General features: G+C 46.1%; 1 protein-coding gene across 5 annotated transcripts in view; it reads right to left on the minus strand.

Annotated features, from left to right (window-relative positions):
- Window positions 1-714, minus strand: part of LOC119120426 (golgin subfamily B member 1-like) — a 47828-nt gene extending 47114 nt beyond the window's left edge. For 2 of the 5 annotated variants that reach the window (XM_037247305.1, XM_037247304.1), the window contains exon 1: window positions 144-710. The gene's annotated coding sequence lies outside the window, so the exon portion shown is untranslated. Of the gene's footprint in view, window positions 1-143 lie in introns of all 5 variants that reach the window. The other 3 variants (XR_005097510.1, XM_037247306.1, XM_037247307.1) reach the window with 3 other exon arrangements.
- Window positions 715-8989: the final 8275 nt, after the last annotated feature.

Raw genomic sequence — 8989 nt, forward strand, 5'->3', positions numbered from 1 at the left:
ATGGAAATGACTCAGCATTTACACATCAGTGGGTAAATGAATTTTGTTAGCGTATGTTGTGCTGTTATGGCGGGATATGGCTTGACCTTTCCTGAAACCTTTATCATAATTTGTAGTCACGTGTGGTTAAGGGATGAGGTTACCTGTAAGGTCTCAAAGCGTGCCTGCAGCTGTAGACGATCTTCAAGACCTTGACAACGCTCTTCCAGGCTCAGTATCTGCTCTTGTAATTGATTTCTCTCTACCTCCAGCTCCTCCACCACAGTCCGCAAACCATCTTTAATTTTTAGGAAGAAATAAGAAAGAAAGAGAATTATTAAGTTTTAGAAGGAAATACAGACAGCAATTTGTCTGCTTGATATCTACACAGTCTATAAGGTATATAGAGATAAAGTATAGGCGCACGCTGAAGTTTACACACATTCATCAAGAATGTCATTCATTTGGGATTTTTTTTTTTTTAAGAACCATTATTTTCCCGGGTTGCTTGACCATACGGCAAACATTGTCAATGACTGATGATTTAAACAAGAAAAGGTCATTAGCATATCAGTGAATAAAACTATTAGAAATTAGTCTACATGTACAGAGTTGTGGAAAGTGTTTGGCGACTACCTGAGTGTCTTTGCATAAACGTTTCAAATCATCAAGCCAATATCTCACAAAGAAAATGAACTAAATACAAAATGCAGTTTCTATATGATGACTGAAGATTGATTACCGTAATTTTCGGACTATAAGTCGCGGTTTTTTTCAGTTTGGGTGGGGGGGCGACTTATACTCAGGAGCGACTTATGTGTTTTGTTTTTTTTCAAAAAATTCAAAAAAAAAAAATGAAACCGCGATAAACTTAGACTTAGACTTAGACAGACTTAGACTTAGACAGAACTTTATTGTCATTTTGTCAACACTAGGTGTGTACAAAACGAAATTTCGTTGCATACGGCTTTCAGCAATGTAGAGGTATTTCGGCTGGTTAAAAAAAAAAAAAAAAGTGACATTCTATATAAAAATATGAAATAAGATAATTATAAAGTACAAGGTGCAGCAGTGATAAAGTATGTGAACAGTGCAGGAGACAAAAACAGTATTTACAAGTGTGCAGAGGAGTGCTACGTTTGAATGTTCAACAGTCTGACGACAGCAGGGAAAAAACTATTGCAGAACCTGGTGGACCTGCAGCGGATGCTGCGAAACCTCTTCCCAGAGGGCAGCAGGGAGAACAGTCCATGGTGGGGGTGTGATGGGTCACTGATAATATTTCGGGCTCGGGACACGCAGCGCTGGGATGACAAGTCCTGAATGGAGGGAAGAGGAGCCCCGATGATCCTCTCTGCTGTCCTCACCACTCTCCTCAGGTTCTTCCAATCGGAGGCGCTGCAACCTCCACACCACACCGAGAGACAGCTTGTCAGAATGCTCTCTATGGTGCTTCGGTAGAACGTCTCATGATGGGTGGGGGCAGGTGGGCTCTCCTCATCCTCCGCAGGAAGTACAAGCGCTTCTGTGCCCTCTTGACCAGTGTTGTGGTGTTCACAGTCCAGGTGAGGTCGTCTGTGATGTGGACTCCCAGGAATTTAGTGCTGCTGACCACCTCCACAGCTGAGCTGTTGATGATCAGTGGAGCGTGGTGAGGCTGGTTCTTCCTGAAGTCGACGATGATCTCCTTCGTCTTCTCCACATTCAGGATCAGGCTATTTTCTCTGCACCAGCCCACCAACTGCTCCACCTCCTCTCTGTAGTCCAGGTCGTTGTTGTCCCTGATGAGGCCCACCACCGTTGTGTCGTCTGCAAACTTCACGATGTGATTGGTGGTGAACCTGGGGGCGCAGTCGTGTGTCATCAGGGTGAACAGCAGGGGGCTCAGGACGCAGCCCTGAGGGGAGCCTGTGCTGAGGGTGATGACATCGGAGGTGTTCTGTCCGACCCGGACTGACTGAGGTCTGTTGGTGAGGAAGTCTAGCAGCCAGTTCCGAAGGGGGGTGCTGAAGCCCAGGTGTTCCAGTTTTTCCACCAGATGTTGTGGAATGATGGTGTTAAACGCTGAGCTGAAGTCCAGGAACAGCAACCGCACGTGGGTGTTCCTCTCCTCCAGGTGAGCCAGGCTCAGGTGAAGAACGGAGGAGATGGCATCCTCAGTGGAGCGGTTCTGCCGGTAGGCAAACTGGAACGGATCGAATGTTGGGGGGAGTCTGGAGACGATGTGATCTTTGAGCAGCCTTTCGAAGCACTTCATCATGATGGGAGTCAGTGCCACAGGTCTGTAGTCATTCCATGAGGTGATTTGAGGTTTCTTCGGCACCGGAATGATGGAGGCAGCCTTGAAGCACACTGGCACTTTGGCTTGGTCCAGCGAGATGTTAAAAATGTCTGTGATGACACCAGCCAGCTGGCCTGCACATTCCTTGAACACCCGCCCAGGTATGTTGTCGGGGCCTGGGGCCTTACGTGGGTTGACTCTTCTCAGAGTCTTCCACACGTCGGCTGAGTCAAGGCAGAGGACCTCCTCTTCCTGGTGGGGAACAGTTTTAACTGCCGGAGTGCTGTTTAGTGCCTCAAAACGCCCAAAGAAGTTATTTAGACCATTTAGGAAGTCAGCATCAACCTCACCCACCGGGGGGGAGGGTGAGTTGTAGTCCGTGATCGCCCGTATGCCTTGCCACATACTCCTGGTGTTATTGGCGTCGTGGAAAAAATCCTGAATTTTCCGACTGTGGCTTCGCTTCGCTAGCCTGATGGCACGGTTCAAGTTGGCTCTCGCTGTCCTCAGTGCCTCCTTGTCGCCAGACTTGAAGGCTGAGTTCCGTGCTCGTAGCATATGACGTACATCCTCAGTCATCCAGGGTCGTTGGTTGGCTCGGGTGATGATGTTCTTAGTGGTGCTGACGTCCTCGGAGCATTTGTTGATGTAGGCTGACACAGTCATGGCGTACTCATCAATGTTGATCTGATTGTCATATGTTGCTGCTGATTTGAACATGTCCCAGTCAGAGCACTCAAAGCAGTCCTGGAGTGCCTCCATGGCCCCCTCAGACCACACCCTCACCTGCTTCACTGTGGGTTTTGCTCTGATCAGCAGGGGCCTGTATGCAGGGGTTAGCATAACAGATAGGTGGTCTGAAGAGCCGAGGTGGGGGCGGGGGGCTGCTCTGAATGCATCCTTTATATTGGTGTAAACCAAGTCCAGAGTGTTCTCTCCCCGAGTTGGAAAATCCACGTGTTGGTAAAAATGAGGGAGAATAGTCTTCATGCTAGCCTGGTTGAAGTCCCCAGCAATGATGAAAACCCCCTCTGTGTGCGTGGATTGCAGCTCACTGATCGTCCGATAGAGAACCCTCATGGCCTCTTTAGTGTTAGCGCTAGGAGGCACGTACACAGCCGTGATGCTAACAACAGTAAACTCTCTGGGCAGGTAGAAGGGTCTGCAGTTAACAGTCAAAAGCTCGATGTCCGAAGAGCAGAAGCTGGCGACAGATCTAGCATTTTTGCACCAGTTGTTGTTGATGTAGACACACAGCCCACCTCCTCGGGATTTACCGCTTAGCTCGCTGTTTCTGTCGGCGCGGAATGTAGCGAGCCCCTCCAGGCTAACGGCGTTGTCCGGCATTGATGAGTTCAGCCATGTCTCCGTCAGGATGAGAGCGCAGCAGTTCCTAACTTCCCTCTTTGAAGAGAGTTCCAGTTTTAGATGGTCCATTTTATTATCCAGTGAGCGGACGTTGGAGAGGAAGATGGATGGAAGCGGCGGTTTGTAGGGGTTAGCTCTCAGCTTAGCCGTTAGCCCACCTCGACAGCCGCGCTTTCGCCGCCGGTCACACCGCCTACGCTTACTCCTCCTCCGGCGTGTGTTGCCCGGCGAGCCCGCTGCGTCGTGAGCTCCTGGGGCTAGCGCCCTAAGCACTCCGAGGCTACGCAAACAGACTAGGGTCGTTGTGGCTACGAGTCCGAAAACACTCGATGACCGTACCTCCAGCAGGCGCTGGCGATCGTACACTACTCTACTGGATGGATAAACTAAACTTTGTGTTGTTTGTAGTGTCCTAGGCGACATATTTTGTGAATATCCCCGTAGATTGCTGAGACGCGTAGCGGCCGCGGCCAACTGGGGCGCCGCCATCTTGGAATTTATTTAAACGAACCGCAATGTAGCAAGGGATTACTGTAATTTGAATTTCAAGTGACGACAGCAGCGCGAAACCATCTGCGTCACTCCAATTCATTAAATCCATCAATCGTCCTTTGTCAACAATGCGTGCGCGCCGCTGACGGCTTTTGCACTTAAAAATATTCCACAGGCCCATATAACGATATATAAATTATATATCAAATAACTATTATATAAGCAATAATGTTATCAAACCATCTGTGCACTCTAAATCATTAAATCCATCGATCCGCTGGACGAGTCGATCTTTGTCCTTTATGTAAACAACCGTCGCGCTGCTGACGCGCGACGGCGACGTCGCGTCGCGCTGCTGTCGCGCTCGCTGCTGTCGCGCGTCACTCGTCCAGCTTACTTTCACTTTCGTGGATTGAAGTCGGGCGCCGGCGCTCGGCCGGGTGGCTGTCCAGGGACGGTGGATGGGGCTCGGACAATGCTTTTACGCACGCCTGGGCCTACTCTACCGAGCTGTCTTTCAGCTCCGTGGATGGAAGTCGAGGGCCGGCGCTCAGCCGGGTGGCTGTCCGAGGACGGTGGATGGGGCTCGGTCATGGCTTCTACGCACGCCCGGTCCTATCGTATGGAGCTCTCGTCCCCTTCCGTGGCTGGACGTCCACGCCGCCACACGCCTGTAAGTTTGTTTTGTTAAATAAAGAGCCGTTTACCAAACCCACGTCTTTCCTTGAACTTTGTTAACGCTACAATATAGTTATATAGTAGATCTGTGGAATAACGACGAGGCTGACGTCAGGGCGCACGCGCGGCGATGTTGACAAAGGACGAGGAATTTGATCGATGGATTTAATGATTTAGAGTGCACAGATGGTTTGATAACATTATTGCTTATATAATAGTTATTTGATATATAATTTATATATCGTTATATGGGCCTGTGGAATATTTTTAAGTGCAAGAGCCGTCAGCGGCGCGCACGCATTGTTGACAAAGGACGATTGATGGATTTAATGAATTGGAGTGACGCAGATGGTTTTATTAACGTGTTATTTATGTAATAGTTTTTTTAATAACTCTGAATTTTACGTCAGGGCCGTTCTCAGCTCTTAGTTTGTGTTTATGTCACGTTAGCATAGCTATCGTTTAGCCTGTTGTTGCTCGTTCATGACTGTTCTTGGTGTTGGAGTTTGTCGAATAAATTGCCCCCCAAAATGCGACTTATACTCCGGAGCGACTTATATATGTTTTTTTTCACTTTTTTGGGCATTTTATGGCTGGTGCGACTTATACTCCGGTGCGACTTATAGTCCGAAAATTACGGTAACTGAAAATGAACTCAATACAAAATGCAGTTTCTAAATAATGACTGAAGCTTTATTAAAGGGAAGGTCAATTCAAAAACGCTCTTTAATCATCTCTATGTTCTATGCGACCCCACGAGTGTAAACGTATTGCAATTAATATTGTTGTTAGAAAAATGTATATATATATGTTATCATGCGTTCTCTAATCAATGCTTCACCGCAGTATTACTGCAATATATGCTTGCTGTTTGGCCTTGCTGTTTTTATGATGTACCACAGAAGAGAAAAGGTACGGCTGGGTCAGGAGAGAGGTTACAGCTGGGTCAGACAGGACCAGCTGACAACTCAGCAAAAAGAAGACATCTACCGAGACAGTTCCTTTCTAACAAAGACCACTTTGTTAAACAACATGCCTCATTGCTGTCTTGCACCTCAGATGAACCTACAAGTGACCATCATTGTCAGGGTTTTCCAAACTATCTTAATCGTAGGATTATGTCGGAATGTATGTATCCAGTAATAAATAACCTAGCTTGTCCCATTCTACACAATGTCGTAAAGCATCCCTTGCTATGTTTTGACTAGAGGTCAAAGGTTTTCTTCTCTATCCAGGCCACTCAAATTCCTCTTCCCACATGTTCTTATCAGTATGTAAACACCTAGTGATTTCTTCCTTACGAGGCAAAGCCCACATGCGTTCCCCCTCCTCTTTTAGGGGCTTTTGTCTCACGATTTGTGGGTAGGGCAAATCCCAATAAAAAGAGCGGGAGTGCATACAGATATTTAGTGTAGTGAGATTGTTGTGAAGCTATCTGTACTGCACTCCTCGCGAGAAAAGACTTAATATTCTGTCTCACTTGTGGTTTGTTTGCTGTTGCTCTTCTCTTGAATTTGTTCGGTCAGCGAAAAAACCTAACAGAAATTGGGGGCTCGTTCCGGGGTCTCGACACACCTGGCGGTTCCAGCGGACTCTTCGACGCAGGCGAAAATCCTCGGCCGAGGTAAACAAAAGCCCTTTGACGGGACTGTCTCGATCAGTCCGGCTGGACACCGGGAGGGTTGACGAGATCTTCCGAGGAGGAGAATCAGCAGACCGTGAGTAGGAATATTAATTCTACTAAAAAGGAATGAATGAGCTGTGACAAGAGGTCACTTAATACGAGCAGTGACAAGAAGTCACTTAAAGACCTTGAGAATTCTAGACCCTATCAAGTGCAATTAGAAACAGTTAAATTCCGCAGGGGCGGTGTGGAGCCCCCTAACTTTTTACGTTAGTTAAATTCCGCAGCAGGAGTGCGGACTCCTCTGTTATTAAAAATCGCGCGTGGTATGCTTGTGTACGGTTTGACTGAGAGTGATCTCATTTGAGCGCTCCTCTATATAAACACACAGGATTGTAAACAGTGGCTTTGTGTGGGTGCAGAGGCAAAAACTCTCCGCTCCCTTCGGGGAGGTGAAAGGAGACTTACCACATCATCGAACTTTTAACCACTGTCCTGTGAATAAAGTTGGTTTTAGGACACTGTAGGTGCCATTCAAACTACCAACTCCAAAATTTAGAAAAATAAACCATGGGAAATTTAGATAGTAAGCGAAAGTCCCTACCCCGACATGAACTAAAATGCAAAGATTGGGAAAATAATTGAAAGGCAGGATCCCGACCGACTTAAGAAAGATTTCGATAAATGGGTTAAAAAATATAAATTTGAGGGAGAACTAGAAGAAGTACAAGAGCGGGAAGAGAAAACACATGCTACAAATTCAAAACTAAGATCATAGACATAAATCATGCCCTCCATGCGGAAAAAGTAGTAATAGACAACAAAAATGAAACGAATGAAAGCTACAAAAGACACTTTTCTGGTAGACCAGGATAGTGACACTTTTTACCAAAATGCAGGCAGAGGACAGAAAGGCCAGAGAGGGCGAGCAATGTCTAACAGAGGAGGCTTTAGAGGCCGAGGGAGAGGAGTTGTGCAACCTCCAATAGAATGCTGGAATTGCGGAGAAAACGGTCACATGGCACGTGACTGCACAAATTAACAAAGACAGTTATGATTAGGCCAAAACCAAATCAAATCAGGTTTCCATGTAATGAAGTGGGAACCTGGCTGCCAAAATTAAAGAGAAATTAGCTTAAATATACAGGAGATATTTGTGTTAAAGGGATAAAGTAAGATAAAGAAACACTGAAGTTAAAATTGGCTAAATAAATGGAAAAGAATTACAAATAGCTTCTAGAAGTAAAATAAAGAATAAATCTGACAAGTAAGACGAGCACAAAGGTGTTCTTAGTGGGATCTATGTGGTCTTATACGTATGTTGTGCGTCATCCTTTTGTGTTGGTGTGTGTGCGTGTGCGCGCAGAGGATCCTCATGAGTGGGTGTGTATATGAGTGTGTGTGTGAGTGAGATGTGTGTTCTATGAAAGAAAAATTGAAGAATAAGGGAAGTGAAGAAAAATCCAAAGAGAGCTTGTTGTTGCATAGGCAGGAAGATGATGAAACGACATCAGCGCGGCCTCGCTTGAGGGCCGTAGCTGAGGGTGTGGACAAATGAGACAACAAATGTTGTGTAGAAGACATTGAAAGATGTCGAATGTGAACATGACAAAGGGCGCAACAGCAAAGCTGGCCTGCCCTTTGAGAGGGTGAGACTGATAAGCGTGCCTGCGCTCGCGCGTTGTCGCGGGGCGGGGCTGTGCGCGTGGGCCTTTGCTATGCTCGTGTGGGCGGTGGGCCGGCATCATGGTTGTTGCAGGAAATGGCCAGCCTGTGACCAATCAACATTGATGCTGCGCCCCCCCTCGCACGAGGGGTGCTATGGCTGCGGGCGAAGCAGGGAAAGTGCGAGTTTCTCAGAGAATGTTTGAATATTTGAGGCAGGGTGATGCTTAAGAAAGATGTGACAATATTTGCATGAAGGATAATAGGCACTGATGAGAAAAGGAGTATAACCAAAACGTCAAAACAGAGGATGACGTTGGCGCAGCGTTGTTTGTTGGTATTGTTTGTGAGCTGTGTCTCTGTTGTTTTTGTGTTGTCTGTGTGCTGTCAGTGTTATGTGTTAAAATTGGCTAATGTAGGTGCACAAAAGAATTTGCTAGACTGTAGTCTATCTGATTTGCACCGCAAAACAAAAGCAATTTTGTGAAAATAAGAAGAAAAGAAAGGCAAGCAATTTTTTTGTGGGCAGAAACTGGTCCACACTGCATTAATGCCTAGCCCTGATGAAACAAAATTTGAGATGGAAAGAACTTGCTTTCTGGAATTGGATGAAGCAAAATTATTAAATAACAACATTTCAAAGCTAAATTTAGAAGAAATAGTCGATTGGTTGTGTCAAGACTACACAAGTTTTTACATTTGAGAATAAGAGAGTGATTGAGTTAGTTAAAGTAAGAAACAACAACAATTGACTATTATATTAATTTACTGGCGGTTATTTTGTTGGTTTTTATCTTTTTATCTTACTTGGTTTGACACCTTGAGGGAGAAAAGATTAGGATGTGGAACACGGGTTGAGACAACCAGTTACACACGCAAAGCATTGTGAGCACTGGGACACT

This window comes from Syngnathus acus, chromosome 3, assembly GCF_901709675.1.
Source record: "Syngnathus acus chromosome 3, fSynAcu1.2, whole genome shotgun sequence".
NCBI classification, from domain to species: Eukaryota; Metazoa; Chordata; class Actinopteri; order Syngnathiformes; family Syngnathidae; genus Syngnathus; species Syngnathus acus.